The sequence below is a fragment of the Musca autumnalis genome, unplaced genomic scaffold, assembly GCF_047663935.1.
Source record: "Musca autumnalis isolate F117 unplaced genomic scaffold, ASM4766393v1 scaffold_2, whole genome shotgun sequence".
Classification (NCBI taxonomy): Eukaryota; Metazoa; Arthropoda; class Insecta; order Diptera; family Muscidae; genus Musca; species Musca autumnalis.
Window position 1 is genome coordinate 99948446 of NW_027411755.1, and position 14501 is coordinate 99962946.

At 37.8% G+C, this 14501-nt stretch overlaps 1 long non-coding RNA gene across 1 annotated transcript; it reads right to left on the minus strand.

The window, feature by feature from the left end:
- Positions 1-8092: 8092 nt before the first annotated feature.
- On the minus strand, positions 8093-8881 carry LOC141392985 (uncharacterized). The gene is made up of 2 exons (XR_012409945.1): positions 8633-8881; positions 8093-8321 (listed from the first exon to the last, which is right to left on the minus strand). It is a non-coding gene; the product is annotated as an uncharacterized lncRNA (long non-coding RNA).
- Between the last annotated feature and the right edge of the window lie 5620 nt (positions 8882-14501).

Consider the following 14501-nt stretch of genomic DNA (forward strand, 5'->3'; position numbering starts at 1 on the left):
AGACTTCTGAGATTCAGCCAATTCATTATAATCAATCGATGTTGGCATTGAAATAGTGGAAATGCGTGAGAGTGCGTCGGCGACGACGTTATCAGATCCGCTGATGTGACGTATATCGGTGGAAAATTGAGACAAGTAGTCGAGTTGACGAAACTGTCGAGGTGTAGCCTTATCGGGATTTTGTTTGAACGCAAACGTTAAAGGTTTGTGATCCGTGAAGATTATAAATTTGCGGCCTTCAAGCATGTGGCGGTAATACTTGACCACTGAATAAGCAGCAAGTAGTTCACGATCATAAGTGCTGTATTTCTTCTGCGTATCCGAAAGTTTCTTTGAATAAAAACTTAGAGGCATCCAGCAATTAGCAGTCTGCTGCTGCAGAACTCCACCAATGGCCACATCTGAAGCGTCCACCATGACACAGATCGGCAAGTCTTCACAAGGATGTGATAAAATAGTAGCATTGGATATATCGGACTTACATTTTTCAAAACTGGCTTTGACCTCTTCTGTCCAGACTATAGGAGTTTTGTCGTTTTTCTTGTTTCCCTTTTGGCATGCTATCAGTGGAAGTTGATTGGCTGCAGCTCCAGGAATAAATCTGCGATAGAAGTTTACCATAGCAACAAATCGACGGAGTTCTTTGACGGTTTTAGGCTGGGGATAGTTGGCTATTGCTTCAACTTTTTCCGGTAGTGGGCGTGTACCCTCTGGTTTGACAAGATGTCCAAGAAATGAAACTGATTGTTGACCAAACTTGCACTTTGACTGATTAATTACAAGGCCGTATTCTTCCAGACGAGTAAATAATTGTTTGAGATGTAATAAATGCTGTTCTTCGTTTTCGGATGCAACCAAAATGTCATCGAGGTATGGGAAGCAAAACTCCAGATCGCGTTACACTTCATGCATGAACCTTTGAAATGTTTGTCCCGCATTACATAACCCAAATGTCATGTAATCGAACTCGAAGAGTCCAAAGGGCGTTATGATAGCGGTCTTTTGGACATCTTCAGGGGCAATTGGAATTTTATTATAAGCGCGTACCAGATCAATTGTTGAGAAAATGTTCTTTCCTCGAAGGCCGTGCGCAAAATCGTGAATATGTGGCAGAGGGTATTTGTCCGGGACTGTCTGTGCGTTCAAAATACGGTAGTCGCCACAGGGTCGCCATTCGCCATTTTTTTTTTGGCCATGTGTAGCGGCAAATTCCTTGGTCCATCATATACTGGAATTCTTGCTTTGCACTCGCTAGTTTATCAGGAGGAAGTCGACGAGGCTTTGCCGAAACAGGGGGGCCTTTTGTCTCGATGAAATGATATACGACATGCGGAACCTTTTTCACTTTTCTTGAAATGTTCGTTATATCTGGAAATTGAGATAATAAATCATGATACTTGCAATTATTTACCATAGTTTTATTTTCCACATAGCCAGGAATCGATTTCACTTCTCCTTTAATATTGATCCCAGTTTCAGGATCGATGAGCTTGCATTGTTTCATATCCACGAGTAAACCATAATGTGTCAAAAAATCGGCTCCGATGATAGGATGAGACACATCAGCATACACAAATTTCCATTGAAGTGATCTTCGGAAACCAAGTGAAGGAGATATTACTGTTGTTCCATAGGTTTTTATTGTTGTAGCACTTGCAGCAAAAAGAGAATATTCGTCGGGACGACAGTTGCCTTTCTTATGATCCACGGGTACAACTGAAATGTCAGCACCTGTGTCGATAGGGAAATGTTTTCCTAGAAATTTATCATAAATTTATCATAAATGAATGCTAGACCGATCACTGCTCGCCTCTAGTGACCGGCTTATTGGTTTCCCGGTTGTTTGTTGTTTTTGAATGTACATGGTTGTCGGCACTTATTTGCTTTCTGACCGAAACGACGATGATGATAACATGTACCTGATGTGTTTGAGTTGGTACGTCTGTTGCTTCGAGACCTACTTCTAGTAGTTTTTCTTGAACGAGTTTCGTGCAACTGCTGGACCGCCGCAGTGAGTGTTTCGATCTGTTTAGACATCGCTGAGAGATCGAACGATGTGTTTCCGACTGCAACACTTGAAATTCCGTTAGGTGTTGATACGTCTGCGATTTTGTCAGCCATCTTTGCAATTGCTTCAAGGGATTCCGACGATGTAGACAATATTGCTTGTGTATGTGCCGGTAGTCGTTGCATCCACATTGTACGCTGGAAATCGTCGTTGACACCACCATTAGCAAGATTCTTCATTTCTCGTAGCAGAACACTCGGTTTCTTATCACCAATTTCCATATTGTTGAGAAGTTGCTTGATACGTTTTTCCTCACTTACATGAGTCAGCAATTCCGTATCCAATTCGGCGATTATTATGTAATACTTTTTCTCCTCGGAATCAATTCCATTCAAAGCAAATTGCGCTTCCACCTGGACAAACTAAAGAGACGGATTTTCTCTCCAAAATCGGGGAATTTTAATGGCATGTTGCATCGAACTAACAGATGGGATTGCATTCTGTTGAGATACACCAGTCGCTGTTTCTGATTTGTTTGTCATTGTTGAGATTTGAGGCACGAATTAGGCTGCTTGAAAAATATTCAGCGTCGAGGGTCACCAATTTATGGGCGGAGAGAAAATTAACACACAACCGATAATTTGAAAAACTGAATATGAATTGACTTTATTTTTCATATGTATTCACAAAACTTATATTATTAAATCAAAGCCTACTAAATTATTTTATATGTAAACGAAATCAAAGCATACTTCATATGTTATTTATGTATGAAAACATTAAGCATACTCCTACATTACGTATCCCACCTCACTATCATCCGTAAACAGGCCTCCCGATTTCATAACCTCTAACCGCCGTACTTTCCTGAATCATGGGAAAGCTGATTGGCAAGGGTTCAGAGAATTTACTAATCGCCGCTTCAGAGAATTGGCCACCCCTCAGATCCTCGGGTAGCTGCTGAGAACTTTCCGGGACATCATTACCGCAGCAGCCGCCCGCTACATGCGTGCTGGTCGAATACCCGAAATGAGACCAAATTTCCTAGCAGAGGCGACGGGACTAGCAAATGAGTGAGCTTCGTCGTACGAACCCCGACGACCCAAGAGTTAAGGCCACCATGCTATTCTTGCATATCTGATAAAAGACTAAAGACCAAGTTCGACCTAATAAAAAGATTTCAGAATCACATCTGAATTAGTCATTTACCTGATATGACTTAAGCAAGAATGCCATGATTCTTTAGGAAGTTTACTCTTGAAGTCAACAGGCTAGTAGGCGAACATAAGCGGAAAAAGTTGCTAGACCACCTGAAGCAATGCGACATGGGAGCAGGAGAGTGATAGGGGGAAGAGAAGTGTGCTACGCCGTATAAGAAGAGCCCTTCCAGCCGTGGAGTCACCGCCACAATTTACGATGAGCGATGTTGCAGATGCCATCCGAAACCCGAAATCATCCAAAGCGTTGGGCCCACACCGAATATCGATGGTAATGCTTAAGCACCTGGAAGAACCTGGAGCTGAGTATTTAACAAGTGTCCTCAACCTATCGTTAGCCAACCATATTATACCAGAAGCCTGGAAAGTTGGCAGGGTGGTCCCGCTACTGAAGCCTGACAAGGATGCCAGCAGAGGTGAATCGTACAGACCGATTTCACTCCTGTGGCCAGTAGCAAAGATTCTAGAGGCACTACTCCTCCCCACAATGAGAAGATATTTTCCAGTTGTTGATGGTTCACAAAAAAGTAAGAGTACGTTTTCATAATTTGCCTGTGTGCTAGCACAAAGGCGTGCTCACCCCTGGTTTAAATCCTATTTTCGGCTTCCAAATACGCTGTTCTTTATATAGTAGATACATTAAAAATTACTGTAAAAATCCGTAGTTCAAAAGCCACTCTTTAAAGTGTGTGCTGCTTTACGGGTTTTTTTTTTGCAGAAGTGAGTTTTCAAATATCCAATGGCAATGACTTTTACCTCGGTTTGGCTCAACCCACGTTGTCAGTGGTATTGAGTGAAGTGTTGCAGTCAATAGAGGAACAAGTAAAAAGTATCAGTCGGCTTTGCCGACAGAGATATACCTTCATATATAAATTTTCATCTACGGGCAAATCGAATGTATTTAGGGTCTTTTCAGAATTTTGTGGCCCTTTTTGGACAGTTGAGCTTGCCGGCAAAAATGTTGATGCGGAGTAGGTACTTAAAGGAATGGACCGACTTGGACCATTATAGCAGTGGATCTTATTTTGGGAGTCATATATTTTCGATAGATATTGCCCACTATTCATTTCAGTGGGTCATCGCGTAAATTTGAATCATGGATTTGTCCACGGAAAACATAATATCGCTGTAAATAGGACCACAACGAACAGCAGCGGCATACATTTCCAAGGATCTTCGAACAGACCCTAAGCTGCACTTGAACAAAAATGTTGAAATTTTGTGGGGGAGGTACCCTAAGAAGAGGACCGATATGGGTCATACGAAAGAAAGCGTGTCGAAAGCGTTGAAAGTAGGAGCATCGAAAGCGCTGAAAGAACGTGTATCTAAAGCGCATAGGAAGGAACGATCCCGAAGCGCACCCATAACACCCCTGATATTGTCAGAATTTAAAACAAAAAAATATTTATTTCAATACAAAAGAACAGAAAATATACGTATTCATTTTTAGAAACTGTATCATTAATTAATAAGGCACATCAATATGATAGGAACATGGTATAAAATTCTAATTATTCGTCGTCCGATGAAGCTTCCGTCTCAACTTTTGCGTTCTTATTGCATTGCAATATTTTTATGATAATATTTTTTTACGAGTCGAATGGTCTTGCTTAAGTTTTTATAAAAGTCATTTTTGTTGGCAATTTCGAACCCAAAGCATCCTTAAAAAGAGAAATAAATATATATATATATATATATATATATATATATATATATATATATATAAAGAGAGAAAGAGAGGTATATAGCTCGCATACTACTTTCGTAATTTAGCAAACGTTTTCTGCCCCGCCAAGTATATTATAACATTTATTATATGTCATCTGTTCAATGCTTGGTTGTATGTTTCTCTTTAATACCATGTTGACCTCTGATAGCAGTTAAAAAATTTTTAAGTTTTGGTCATGGTATAAGTAAAGAGGTAGATTTAAATGAAAAAAATCTATAGAACCCTTGTTTTTCTTGAATTCCTAAAACTTCAAAATAAAAACAACAAGTGGGTTTGTTTACAATGCATTTTTTGAGCATTTTATAAAAAACGCGAAAAACGAATGAAGAGTTAAGTTTTCTCCACATAATCGAGTTGTGAATATGATAAACTGATTGTTTCAATGCAAATCTCACCAATTTCTTCCATACAAATGGTCTAAAAACAATTTTAAAAATCATTGAATTCGATTGTTTTTAAAATTGTTTGGTATATTATTCAAACACCACACACACATACACAGTTTGTTTATATTGTTTTGAAGTTTTAGGCATACTCGAATGAAAAAATTTAAATTGACATAAAGCTTTGGCTAACCTTTCTTATTAAACCATGGTTTTGGTTAGCAGATTTTGCTGTAAATGTAGAAAAACGAGATATAGAAAATTAAAAAAATATATATGCATAATATTTACTAGTTGAATTACTTCTGTAGGACAAACTATCGCGTCATTTTTGTTTGGAAAGCTTAATTTTGTTTGTTGTTATTTATTTATGTTATGGTTTTATTGTCGACCTTTGATTTTCCTCTTTCTTTTTGTGATTTAGTTCGGCTGTAGGTCTTGTTTAAATAAAACAAAGAATTTTCGTTTTATTTTAATAATTTATTTCCGATATTTCGGCCGTCTCCGACGGTCATCATCAGGGATCTTTTAAAAAACAAACATAAAACATTGATTACATAAATGTTTTAACAAAAATACTTAACAATATCATACTTTTGGTATTATTTAACAAATATCAACTGTCAATCCTGCATCACTGCTGTTGTTAAACTGAAGTTTTTCTTAGTTTTTTGATGTTTCTGTACGACATTCCGATATATTTGCGCACAGTGTTCTGTATCGGTTTTGTAATTTATTCTTTTTTCTGTTGGCACATTTATTATGTGCAACATTTCCATCATATATCGGCGTTTGTAGTTATTTTCTTGAGTGAGTATTTTAACATCTTTTAGATTCGGGGTATGACCTGTTGTAGAACAATGAGCAGCAAGAGCTGTTTTTTGTTCCAGTGGTTTGTGTTTGGCTTTTTGATCTGATTTGTGTGCACTAACCCTGGTTTTTAACCTCGTTTTTGTGGTGCCAACATACACTTTTTCGCATATGTTGGACTTATCCCCATTACACGCTATTTGATAGACTACATTTGACTTATCGTCGTTAGATATTTTTGTTTTTGTACGGCTGAAAAACTTGTAGCATGATACAATGATACAAGGTAATCTCATTTCAAAAAACCGTCCTTGAGCTGTCACATACAACCCTGTGTCGAAACAGTATACATAAATGTTGTTTTTGTAAGTGTCAATAACAATTTGTTTACGTTTTATTTATATTTTGTACAAAACTGAATAAACTGTAACGATTGCGAAAATAAATAAGTCAAGCGAAATATTTGGTCGTATTTCGGGAGAAATTGTGTTAAGTTTTTATCTTCCATCTTTAATTGGTCAATTGAGGACGTTTCTGCGGCTGCAAAATTAACTATTTTCATAAGCTCGGAAGGAATTGCCAAGAAAAATGAGAAACATTATGAAAATTCGCTAAAATAAAAGCTCAATGTAAAAGCAGATCGACATTTCGTTTTTCAGTTTTTGAATACTCACGACGCGAAATGAAATTGTGGAATGCAACATTAAACTGTTTTTATGTTGTTATTTTCGTTAATGAAGAGTTCAGCCAACGCCATCAAGGTCAGTTTTCCGTATATTCGGAAAATAATAGGCAAATCAAGGAAGACCACATTTACTTGCCAGCAGTGCTCAAGTAACCCATTCGCCCTGATGTCAACGATATCTAACAAACGTCAACCTTATGTTTCAGCGAACAAGCCGGTAAGTAATTGTGCCAGAGTGATGATTAATGGATTTATATTGAATGTGCGCTGCTTGTTACAGGTCCCGAAACCCTGCTGAATAATGGTGCGGGTGCTTTCGTTAGGATGTGCGGTGGAGGTAGCGTGTTTGTCCCTACAAAAACTTATCGCCATTGTAAACCGGCTCCGCTACGCTTTGGTCTTGCAATTGCTGCTATTGGCGTCCCAGCCCAGTCCAATCTAAAGGACTAACCAGCCGAACGAAGATAAAAACACCACCTACTTTTAGATAATTCTGTTCTGGGAATGGCTTTTTAATTTTGAAACTACCGCATTTCCCGACGTACACCTCTCATGCCTTCTGTAACATTCCCGGCTTTGAAACTATGGGTCTGTCGAACTTTTACATGCAAGAAGATGTTGGCTTATCGTCCCTTTATCACCACAGGTAGTGCTTTCGGTCATAATTCCAACGGTGTATAACTTTTGTTCCGAGATATATGCCTAGAAACTCCAACTTATACTTAGACAATGCATATTGTATATTGCTGTGTTCGGGGGAGAAGCCATACCTGTAATAACAAAATTTGTAACGATTCCAATTTAGTAAAAACGTTTAACTTAAGTTCTTGTTAGGGGGTTTTCGGAACCTTCGAGGCCTATATGTCGCGAAGTATACATTTTGTACACCGTTGGAATCAGGGCCAAAAGGACTACCTATCGTAAAAATGTCGAATTGTTCCGCCAGGTACACCTAGAGGGAAGAAGTTCCAAGATCTTTCGTCGTCTCAATCCACTGTCCAATGTTCGTCTACTCATCAACACGAATCCCTATATTGAGTTTTTATTACTTTGTAACTTGGTAACTTAAGTCAAGAAATAATATACCCCCTACATCAGTTGTGGCCAAGGATGCTGTCGCTTTGGTTGGTTTTTCCACACTGAATACGAAGTCAAAAAAAGAGAACAAAAGATATTTTTATTTGATTTGTTATTTTTATTTCCATTTGTAAAAATCTTGACCATTCAACTTAGGTCCAACGAGAAATTAATAAAAATTAATTTTAAAAATGTTAATGCGTTTTTATTGGGATAGCTGGATATTTGTTTCTATATTAAAGAATGATACAACCTTCCTCAACCCAAGATGGATAGCACCGATTTGTCTCGCCTTCTTAAATCTGCAAGATGCTCCCTGGCCCACGCAAGAAGGTCTTCCGTCGTGGCCGTAATTTTATACGTTTGTGTGGTAGGCATTATAACAGCGGGCCTAATTTTTCCATTGATAGACCTAATGAACATACACAAAATACATTTATAGCGTTGTAATAAAGGCTACTAAAAACTTTAGTGCGAGATATGTATGAAGGAGTGGCCCTTAACATTGTGTCATTTTGGGGTTGTTCATTGAGAAAACGGAAACGTCCTCTCATTAATTAAGCCTTTAACTTATCCTCAAAAGCGCTTAAAGCCTCGGCACATACGGTCCGTTGTGAGTCGTCATTTGTCAAAAACAACAACCACATGAAAAATGTATAAGCAAGATGCGAAATTTGTTATTGAAATTTGCATTTGGTTGTTGTAACGCAACACTCAACGAACCGTATTTGATCAAGCCTTGAGGCCAGCAGTAGATGTGGAATGTGTTTCTTCGTCACTCATAGAGTCTTTGGCTGCTTCGAGTAAAGTTGCTCCTTTTGTTGCTGTTTTTCCTCTTCCGATTCCATGGGCATAGAAGGTGGTGTGAGTGGACTCTTCCACCAGTAGGTAGTTGCTTCACTTCTGGCATGTATCAGTCTGGACGAACGAATAATCGACTAGAAAATTTTGAATTGAAAATTTTGAAATAATACAATTGGGTTTGATATTGAAAATGTAAACATAACTGACATATGTATATTTTAACATATACATACAAAGTTTGTCAAAATCATTTTGTCAATGAAGGGACGGCAAAGGGATACAACTCTGTGAGCTGTGAGCGTGAGGTTACCTTGTATCATTGTATCATGAACTTGTAGTTTGTATTGGTAGTCTTTAGAGCGATTTGATATTGATCTTTATTGTACAAGTTACTGCCAGTAAACCGTTCTGAGAACCCAGGAATATATGTGGATCTTTTGTAAGTTTTATCGCTTTTTTCTCTATGTTCAGTATTCTTGTTTTTGACTTGTTTTATTAAGTCATTAATTGTGTGTTTTGGAAAATCGTTCAATTTTAGGATTTTCCGAATTTTCTCTTCATTTTTGGAGTGGAACTTATTGTCACTTATGCTCAACACTCGGTGTATGAAATTGGTAGCCGTGTTTATTTTTACTCTTCTTGGATGCTTGGAATGAAAATTGATTAGTCTTCCAGAAGATGTAGGTTTCTGGTACCAATCTAAATATAGACGATTGCCATGTCTCTGAATCTCAGCATCAAGATATGGTAATTTATTGTGTGATTCACATTCCATTGTGAATTTTATTTGCTTATTGAAATTATTCAGTGCCGCAAGTGTGTGTTCTACCTCATTTTTCTTTATAACACAAAAAATATCATCCACATATTTCGTTAAAATTCTAGGTTCTGCGTTCAGAGTTTTAATTGATTCATTCAAAAGATGTTCCATCACAATGTCAGCCACGATTGGTGAGATCGGCGACCCCATTGGCATTCCTTTCAGTTGTTCATAGACTTTGTCGTTGTATACAAAATATCTAGAATCTTTGATACAAATCGTTAAGATTTCAATGAATAGGTTCATTGGTATATTTGTGTGTTCTTTGATATAGGACCATTTTTCTTTTATTATATTTATAGCCAGATTCACCGGTATGCTGGGAAACAACGAAATTACATCAAAGGATATCAACATTTCATCGTCTTCGATGTACTGGTTGTTGATCCTTGTTTTAAACTCCACAGCATCTTTTACGTTGTATTTTGAATTATTAGTTAAGATTTTTAAAATGTTTGAGATATATTTAGAAAGTCCATACGTTGGAGAATTTATGCTGGAGCAAATTGGACGTAGAGGGGTGTCTTTTTTGTGAATTTTTGGTAGCCCATATATTCTGGGCGCTACTGAAGTTTTGGTTATTAACCTGTTTTTGTCCGATTCATTTATAAGATTTAAATCAAACAGCTTCATAACTAATAAATTGCTTTTATCCTGTAGACCATTCGTTGGGTCCCTTCTTAATCGTTTGTATGTGCACATGTCCATCAATATTTCTTTCATTTTCAAGTCATATTCGGGCTTTGACATTGCTACGGTTTTCCCTCCTTTATCTGCATTTAATATTAATATGTGTTTATTCTCTTTCAAAAATCGGGTTGTCTGGCTCACTGTGTCTAAAATAAATCGTTCTCTTCTTCCCAATTTTATGTTTCTCATGTAGTCGTTTATGAGAGTAACTAAATTGATCCTAGCATTTTCTTGTTGTTCTCTGTTTTGTAACGTCTGGATGCAGTCTTCTCCCTCTGTTATTTATTTATTTAAGTTCATCGCATAAAGATATTTTGTTAGTTGGGATAGTGTCATCAAATTGAATGTTTGTTACTGTATTATTGTTCACATTTGAATTGTCAAATTTTCTAAAGATTATTGGTATTATAGCGTCTGTGTTTTTATTTTTTTTCTTTAATAATTAATCTATTTGCCAATTATTTTATTTTTCTTTGATTTTCTCATTTTATAGAACAGCATACATAAACAGTTTAGGAAAACCAGTTACCACTTCTTACACACATAAATATATAGTACATATGTATATATAAACAACTGTACTTCAATTATCTCCAGAACAGACTTTCACAAAACAAAAAAAGGAATATACACACAAAAATACACACAAATATCAAGCTACCAGCTGTTTATCTGGCGTAGAGACGTCCGCCCACTTCAAGACTTTAATAATAATTAATTATGTGATAGCCAAAATAACTCTCTCAAACTCTAAAAGCAAATTTATTTAGGGGAATTGTAGAAAGCGCTATTGAAGCGATGAAATTATTTACTGCTTCCAATTCCGAGAAAAATTTTTGCTGGAATTTTTTAGATATTGGGGGAAGTATCGGAAGTTGTGGAGCGGTATTGCCCATCTTCTAACAGAAACTAAGTTTAGACAAAATATGACAAAGGCCAAATTTTGTACCAAACCCGTTGTTCAGTTCGAGAGTTATCGTGCTCTACAGCCACTACTTATGTTGCCATAGGGGGTTTTTACACCTTTCGGGCAGCTTTCATAAGAGGTATGGACTTCTCCCTGAAAAAAATTTAACATCGTAATTGTGGCAGCGAATGCAAGTTGTTTCAACAAAAGCGACTCGAGTGCAGGTCTTAAAGTGAACTTATCCGAAATTTTGTGTGGGAGGTACCCGAAGGAGTGAGCACATATAGTCCACATTCGAACCTGATCTATATCTGTAAATATATTAGGATGTGTAAAGTATGGACCAAATCGGTCACACTCTTCAAGAGTTATCGTGCGCACATTTTTGAACTTTTGTGGGGGAGGTACCTAAAGGAGTGGAGCGATATGCCTTATCTTCGAACTTAAACTAACTTTGGACAAAATATTATGAAGGCCAAATTTTGGACCGAATGGTCAGATCCGTTCGAGAGTAATCTTGCGCTCCAGACACTACACACGGTCTCATAGGGATTTTTTCACCTTTCAGGCTATTTTCTCAGGAAGTATGGACCTGCGCCTGATGAAAATTGTACCGTCGCGTGGGGGCAGCAAATATAACACGTCACAACAAAAATCAATCCCACGGCGGCTGGTTCTATGCACCGGATTGACTCGGAGGAATCTTCGACCAGGGGCCGTCACCCCAACAATTATGTGTTTGTGTTCATGTATTTTTTTTAACATGGGAGCTGCAATTTATACCGGAATGCCTGCTCCGAGCTCTTCTGGTCCGTATCCACCACCTGTCCGTATCAGTGAGATATAATGGATGTAGGGAATGGTGCGCATTTTCGTGGGTGCTCAGGCCTTAGTCGGACCCGGGATTACAGCGATAGGTATGTTGCTGCTTGTTGCGTCAGAACATCGACCAGTGCGTCTTAAACGTCGTCGTCTGACTCTTCGTCGTCGGCGGAATACGAGACGCCCCCGCAGTCTCCCCAACAACAACAAATGAAGCATCTAACACCACAAGTTGTTGTTCACCGGCACGGAAATGCATCATTCCTGCAATTCAATTTCAACGGTCTCCGCAATAAGGCCAGCGATATTTTGGATTTTATGAGTCGGAAAAACATCATGGTCGCTGCGATCCACCTGTAGCTTGCATTGTGATGGTTACAACGTTTTGCGGAAGGATCGTACAAGAAGCGGAGGAGGAGGACTTGCCTTCCTGATACACCAGTCTGTCCAGTACAGACCTATCTCGCTTGAGCTTGTCTCTAATGACCCATACACGGAATGTTTGGGGGTAGCAGTAAAGTGTGGTACTGCCGAGTTAGAGATGCTTAATGTGTACATACCGCCGATGAATAGTTGTGCCCGACGTTTTATGCCCGTTATTAAGGCCAGAACAGAATCAATCGTCGCTTGCTTCCCAAATGTCAAATTATAAAGGAATGCCAGAGCCTCCTAAAGGGGAACGCAGGCGGATTTGCAAAGAGGCTCTGGCATTCCTTTATAATTTGACATTTGGGGAAGCAAGCAAAGCTAGCAACGATTGATTCTGTTCTGGCCTTTAGTTCGCTTTTAGAGGGCAATAACCGTCTGGTGCTAGGGGACTTCAATGCTCATCACGAGGCCGAGCAAATTTATAGCTCCACGTTTTGCACGGTGAACTAACACGCTCTTACGAGGATTATAGGAGGCTGCCACAGCTCGTCAGATATCACCATTGTGACACCATGGGCTGGATTCACGTTCTATGAAAAATTGAAATGAAAAATATTTGCCTTATAAAATTTTTCATTTATTTCCTTTATAAAACATTTCATTTCAAATTTTCATAGAACAAGAATTGAGACCCAGGTCTGATAAATAGCTATGGGCGGAGAGAAAATTAACACACAACCGATAATTTGAAAAACTGAATATGAATTGACTTTATTTTTCATATGTATTCACAAAACTTATATTAGGTGTGTCTTTTTACGTGATAATTTTTAATAATTATTACGAAATGTTACTAAATGCTGTCTTTTTACACAAAAGTTCAGTAAAAGAGAGCGAAATGAGAGAACAATTTTGACAGTTGTTTGCTGAGAAATTGCTACAAGTTGCTGAAAGAATTTTTCCCAGCAACATTTAGCAAGTTCGATCAGCTGTTTTTTAATCATCTGCTAATGGTCAGCTGCTCAATGTTTATCTTATTTTTGTGGAAAAATATTATAAATATTACGATTCAGCTATATTTATTGATTGTTTTATTAATATATTAATTATTTTTTATTTATTTTGCTTAAAATTGAAGAACTTTTTCATTGCTTTGAAGTTAGTTTTCCTTTCATGCATTGGCGCCAATGTTTTTGTTTTGGTTATTAACTGTTATCTTGCTAAAGTTTACTAAATGCTGTCTTTTTACTTTTTTCTCTATTTTCGTATCAAAGAGTAAAATCTCTCTTACTCTCTGAAAAGATGTTACTGAATAATTATTACTGAAACAGTAAAAAGACACAACTATTATTAAATCAAAGCCTACTAAATTATTTTATATGTAAACGAAATCAAAACATACTTCATATGTTATTTATGTATGAAAACATTAAAGTACATTTGGGTAAAGTATGTATTTTTTTTGGTAAAGCATACTCCTACATATACTCCCCCTAGAGATTCTGTTCACAACAGGATCTTTATCGAAATGTAACATTACGCGTTCTTATGCGTTCACTTCTTCGAGGAATTCTACTGGGTTCTTGTGGATGGGTAGATTCGTTTGAGGCGCGAGCAGATTCGTTTGCAGGATGGGTAGATTCGTTTGTAGGATGGTTAGGAGTTGCAATGGGAATTGTTATTACTTTAGGGTCCTCAGTAATGTCTGGGTTGAATATGAATGCCGGTTTTACTCGGTCGATTGAAATAACCTTTTCTTTGCCGTTGACATCCAATGTAAGTAGTTTATCGGATCTGTTTATTACTCTAAATGGTCCATCCTAAGGAGGTTGCAATGATTTTCTTACTGCATCATGACGAACAAAAACATGACTGCAGTTGTCGAGATGTTTTGATACAAATACCGAGCGATTCGTTTTATGATTTGCAGAAACTGGTTTCAATGCTTGCATTCTCGCCTTGAGAGATATAACGAAATCCTCAGTTGGTTGTCGATCTTCGGATTCGACTATCATATCCCCTGGCAATCTAGCTGATGTTCCGTAAGTTAGTTCAAACGGAGATGTGTTTGTATCTTCACGAATGCTTGCTCTGAGACCCAGCATTACGGTTGGCAAAACGTCCATCCAAGTTTGGGATTGATTGCTCATTATGGCAGTTTTCAAAGATCGATGCCACCG